This window comes from Pteropus vampyrus, unplaced genomic scaffold (assembly GCF_000151845.1).
Source record: "Pteropus vampyrus isolate Shadow unplaced genomic scaffold, Pvam_2.0 Scaffold81, whole genome shotgun sequence".
In the NCBI taxonomy this organism is placed as follows: Eukaryota; Metazoa; Chordata; class Mammalia; order Chiroptera; family Pteropodidae; genus Pteropus; species Pteropus vampyrus.
In genome coordinates, this window is record NW_011888862.1 from 3,660,118 (window position 1) to 3,666,117 (window position 6,000).

The window sequence follows — 6,000 nt, forward strand, 5'->3', positions numbered from 1 at the left end:
AGCAACTCCCCGGCTTCATCTCTTGCTCTTCTACATGCATCAGTGGAGACACTGTGAAACATTTTGCTTTGAGTTTTATGTAAATGAAAATATAGATCAGTTATTGTCTTGTGTATGGCTCCAAGATATGAATCTTAGAGAGATCCTTTCTTATCTGCCCCTGGAAACATGCGAAAAACATCCTGAGTGTTTGTACTAGCAAGAAAATAGAAACGGTACCGTTACCACTGCCTGGAGGGGGACATGGAGGGAATCTAATCTGCTCTCCCACTGAAATAAACAAATGACATCGGTATGTTAATAAGAGTGGTTAAAATGAAATATAGCTCTAGCCATCAATACTGTGGTGACTGTTAAACATGATAATGAATTAAAAAAGCAAGTCCCCAAAGAATAGACACAGTACAATTCAGTTTATCAAGTGTCCAAAAACATGTGAAGTGAAATAAAATTTTGTTTAGGAATGAATAAAATTTTTGGTAAAAACATACAACAAAATAAGGGAATGATGAACACAAAATTTAGGGTAGTAGTTACCTCTGGGGGTGGGGTGGAAAATGAAGGGATTATGAAAGGGCCCTTGGGAGACTTCAGAGGTTTGGGTAATATTCTCTTTCTTAAGAAGGGTTAAAGGATATGTGAATTATTTTATTTTTATTTTGACTGTATATAACAATACCTATAATAATAGATAATAGACAATAATATAATAATCTAAAATAATAGATGTTATTATATACAGTTGTGCCCATGACATATTTAATAAAATATAGTACCCATGTATGGAACAGTTCTTCTAGAACTGTGCTTTACAATATGGTAGTCCCTAGACACATGTGGCTATTTAAAATCGTATTATTTAAAATTAAGTTGGATTAAACATTCAAGTCCTCAGCCATACTGTCACATTTCAAATACTCAATAACCGTATGTGGCTGCTGGCTATCATATTGGACAGTGAAGATTATTGGGCAGTACTCTTCTAGAACATTCTTATCTCCTTAGTTAGATACTGTTTTTATCCAGTTTTTATAAAATCAAGGCATTCATTGGCTTTCTGCAAAAAAAAAAAAAAAATATGCCTCCATAATTCTGTCAATAACAGCAGTAGGAGATGAAGCAAAGATTTACTTCCTATGGATTTTGTTGATCCTCTTGGTTAAAGAAAATTCCATTAATAATTTTGTCAGACTTCATATTTCAGTTCACTTAACTCATCAAATGCCAGCACGAGCCTGATTATTCTTCGGCTTCAGGAGGTCAAAGACTTTCGATGCGGCTTCTTGTGCCAACAATGTTGTGAGCAGAATTTCATCTGCCAGAAAATTTCATTATGTGGAGATTTCCAGTTATTTATCTTCCAAAGCAGAATTCTTAAGTGGACAATGGTCTTCCAGAATGAGACCCATAGGTACTATAGAGAAAGGAGATCTCTGCTTTCTTCCCACTTATTTTCTAGGTCCTCTCTAAAGCAGCTGTTGGTAACCTGAGTGGTCCAGATTCTAGACTCTAGTGTGTATTTGACCCTGGGTGTTAGAGGGTCACATACATGGGTGTGCGTCTCTATTTCCCTCGCCTCCGTGGAGCAGAATCCGGCCTTGGGCTCTGACTTCCTTCTCTTCTTTTCTCTCACATCCACCTGGATGTTCTAAACCCTGGTATCATATTCCTAATACAGTTTCCACAAAGGTGGTAAAATTTAGAAGGTAAGCTTTGGAATGAGGGGAGAGGTGAATTCTCCCGCTTCCCTTGGGTCTAAGCCATGGATTTTAGTCCAGTTGCCTAGAAAAGTCTGCACTGGTGGTTCAGGCACAGGCTCACTGAAAAGAAATGATGCCTTTCTTCCCTTGCCATTGTGCACTGTGGGCACAGTGACTCTGAGGACTTCAAGGAGACAAGAGGGGCTGAACCAAGATAAGATTTAGGTGATGCTTTACCCTTTGCTCAAAATTCCATTTAATGGCACTCGAAGCCTCGTCATCACCCCCAGAGATCCTAGATGGGGGACCAGTGTTCCAGGGTTGAAAGGGAAGTATGAGAAATAGTAGTCCATGAGCCTGCTCTTAGCTGTAGCATGGCTCTGCTAGGAGCAGACATCCCTCTTTAAACAGGTGTTTCCATCACTTTATGGGTGGACATCACCCCAACAACACCAGAGGTAGTATGGTAGTGGACATCAAATTACCTTCTATCCTGGCTCAGGGCAGTTAGGGCGTGCGAATCCATCCTGGCAATGTTACATCTCAAAGCCACAAATGTCTACGTGGTCTGTAGTCTTGAATCCCTAAAGAGAAAAAACACCTTTAAAACCACAATTTCAATAGCTGAACTTTACTTCTAAAGAATACTTAATTCATCTGATTGCTCTACTAACACAGTTTGTTGACCCAAAAGCAACAAGTGATCTTAAATTCATCACAGATGTTCATAGCAGTAACATGAATTATCATAAAATAATTTCCCATTGAACAACCAAAATGACTGTAATTTCGGCCTCAGCAAAGAGGTCTACTTCCTTCTGTTTTACTAATAAATCCGGGTTTGTTTTTTCCACAATTATTAATTTATTTTGTATGTGTTCATTCATTTATTTCATAGCATTCATTGTCTAAGCCACTGGTTTCAAATTTATGTATCATGGACACGCAAGAATCCAAGTGCTATGCAAAAAGACCCTTTAGCTCTTCTGCTCACCAAGTATTGTCTGCATAATGAATAAAAATAGGTCTCACATGGACTGCTATTTTCGAATGTCTGCAGGTGTTATGATTAATCAAATACAAAATCATTTAAAATTCTTTTTGAAACTATTGTCATTTCTTTGTGATAGTAGAAGTATTTTCCCAATCAACTAATACCAGAAACAGTTAAATTACATGGTGATTTGGAGGTATTTCTGATGGTGTGTAGGAATTGTCAAACTTAAAAGGTTTCTCAAACTCTGGCCGGAGTCACACAGAGTTGGGTCCTCTCCCCTTGTGAATGGACATCTGCACATGGACTTCCCAAGTCCTTGACCAGCAGCAGCCACCGCTGATTAGTGCCTATATCAGAATATAAGTGGAGCAGAACCTAGGACAGATACCTGGGATCTTAACAAAGTAAACTGAACAAAGACTTCTCACATTCAAAGAAAAAACCAGTTGGCTTATCAAAGGTGATCATTTTCTTCTTTGCTTTCTGAAAAACTCCTCTAATGCCACAATTTCTTTCCAAATATAAGGAAATAATCAGAGGAGCATGACGAGAAGTCAAGAGATCCCAGGCACGTAGCCATCCCGTCTTTCACCCAAGCACTCCCTTGTTCTGCTTGTGGCTTCCCTAGGTGATCCCGGATGGAGGCAGTGCCCAGTTAATCCACTAAGCAGCACTCTTGCCTTTCAAAGGACCCTCTGCCTCTTCTCAGGCTACTCATCTGCCTGAGATTGAAGCTGTAGGAAGATGGGTAGTCAGCTATGTGTCCTCCAAGGGCTGCATGTGCAATGTGCCAAATATCTCTGCAGCTCTGGTTACAGCGCCAACATTATCTGTTCTTCAATAAGCTGCAATTGATGTCTGGTGGGGCGGGCAGAGTGGGGACTAAAACTGGTGATGCACCTGGGCTCCAGTCTGAGACCAACATAAGATGTGATGACTAATTCACTGATGAATTTTTCATAGAGAAATTAATTGGAAAACAGTTAAAAGTATTATATGATATCTAACTTGTGTTTACAGTTTGAACAGCAGGGACAGACAATTCTCCCCCAAATAATTTCCTTCTGTATAATAATATCCTTTAGCTCAATTCCATGTCCACACTTTGTACTTCAGATTTCAATTCATCAGCTTGCAAAATGCATGCTCTTGGTAATAACTGGGAGTGAAGAGGGTGAATCTGAGAATCTCCATGGCTGAATGAAACAAAGAAACAATGAAAATTCTGTGCCCCTGATGTTAAATCAGTAGCATCAGCTTCCTGTGAAAGAAAATACATCTTGATAAGGTGTGTATGTGATGGAGTAGATTGTAGAGAAGTGGAAGGAGAGTATAGAGGGAAAGAATAAAACTTCATTGCTTTCTATGGCCTACACGGATTTTGGCGGACATTTAGTAAGGCTAGCTTATCATACTTTCAAATAGATATAATGATGACCAGCTTCAGCATGAAGCATACACTTTGCACATAATAAGTACTCAATAAATATTTATTAACAGCATCTGACCAATTTGAGACCAATTTAGAAGACCGCTTCTATCTTTTTTGCCAGTTTTCTTGATTTCAGCTCTCAGAATTCCTTTAACTAGGCTCAAGACTGAGATGATAGTCAGAATTACTACAGAACTTGCTCACTTTACCCTGGTATTTTGCTCACAAAATGATATCTTTCTTGGAGGAAATACACTACAAATAAGTTTGCTTGCTTTTCCCTCAGGTTTTCTGAATATTATTTTTTAAAACATTAATTGTAAGGAAAATAAGAAACTGCTGTCATTTAAAAATTACTTTATTGTGTGTGTTTCCTTTAAAATAGTTAAAAAATAGGGTTGTATTTTACCTACACTTCACAATACTATTTTATCACATATGATTGTAAAAGGAGGGCCACATACTCTCCTGGAAAGCTGGCAGTCTTGTTCACTGCTATCACCGAAGCCATTTTAGTTATTCCTTTTTAAAAAGGTATAGGTTTGGGAAATCTGGTCCTAAAAGAGTAATAGATCAACACTCAGGAGAAATATGAAAATATCAGGAGAGTCATCTCGTTTCCTCTTCTTGACTTTTAAATCCACATCTGTGATAAGTATAAGTTACGTGTCAGTGGTTCTTAACTTCAGAGTGCATAAGAATTCCTTGGGAAGCTTGTTGAGATACAGATTCCTGTGATTACCCCAGAGGTCTGATTCAGAAGGAGTTTCTTAAGCATTGGGATGTCTAACAAGTACCCTGGTGACGCTAATGCTGTAGTCTGCAGGCCCCACATTGGGTAGCACTATTCTAATGGCCCAGATGAGTTGATGGAGCCATTCGAATTACCTGACATCCTGCTAGAGGGTTACATGTGGGTTCAAGTAATCCTGCCTCATAAGTGAGCGTGGATGTTAATACTTGGGCATCTTAAGACTTCAGCTCTGGCTCCAGTTTGACAAATGTACTGTCATGGCTGATCATCTTGACCCATGCCTATCCATTCTGTTGTTAAGGCGGCCTAACTGAAAAGTGAGTGCACTTCAGGGAAAGCCTGTTTCCCAACACCGAGAACTACTGGGTCAAATCAAACTTGACGTCCTTCCAGTAGGACTGTGCAAAAGGGAGAAAGCACCAAAGCAGATCCAGTTACTTTCTATGACAGCCGTTTAAAATACCGTAACCCAAGAGGAATGGGTAGACTTGTGTCCTTAGGAAGCAAAATGGGTTGACGGTCAGAACACAGGTGTAGGGTACATTTTTAATTAACTCACATAAGTTCTTTTGCCCACTTGAATTTTGTAGGAGCTAATCATACAAAGCAGCAGGCTCTCAATAAACTGGGAGATAGGACTCAAAGGAGAAGCAGTATCTTAAGTGTCCTTGAGATACATTCATATCATCTATAGTCCTCATGCTGGTAATGCTCCATTTGTCTGCAGTGCTGTCTAAAGCATATTCTCTGAGGAATATACTAAAACTTAATTCCAAAGGTATTGCAGACTTCTGGATCAGGCTGAGATGGAGTAAGCACACTTTACACTATCCTCCCACAAATTACAACAAAAACACTGGACAGAATACATAAAGTAACTATCTAAGGATGGCAAATAAGCACATGAAAATACGTGCAACATCATTAGTCATTAAGGAAGTGCAAATTAAAATCACAATCAGATATCACGAGACAACTATCAGAACGGCTTACAAAATAACCTGACGATACCAAGTGCTGGAGCTGGAGGACCCAGAGCACCTGGAGTTGGCATACATTACTGCTGGGAACTCGAAACAGGGCAATCGTTTTGGAAAACAATTTTGCAGTTTCTTAT

General features: G+C 39.1%; 1 long non-coding RNA gene across 1 annotated transcript in view; it reads right to left on the reverse strand.

Annotated features, from left to right (window-relative positions):
- LOC111741674 overlaps nt 1-6,000 on the reverse strand; it is an 85,910-nt gene that overhangs the window by 64,924 nt on the left and 14,986 nt on the right. Inside the window, exon 2 of the long non-coding RNA XR_002781058.1 lies at nt 2,186-2,284. This is a non-coding gene — a long non-coding RNA (uncharacterized LOC111741674). The remainder of the gene's footprint in view (nt 1-2,185; nt 2,285-6,000) is intronic.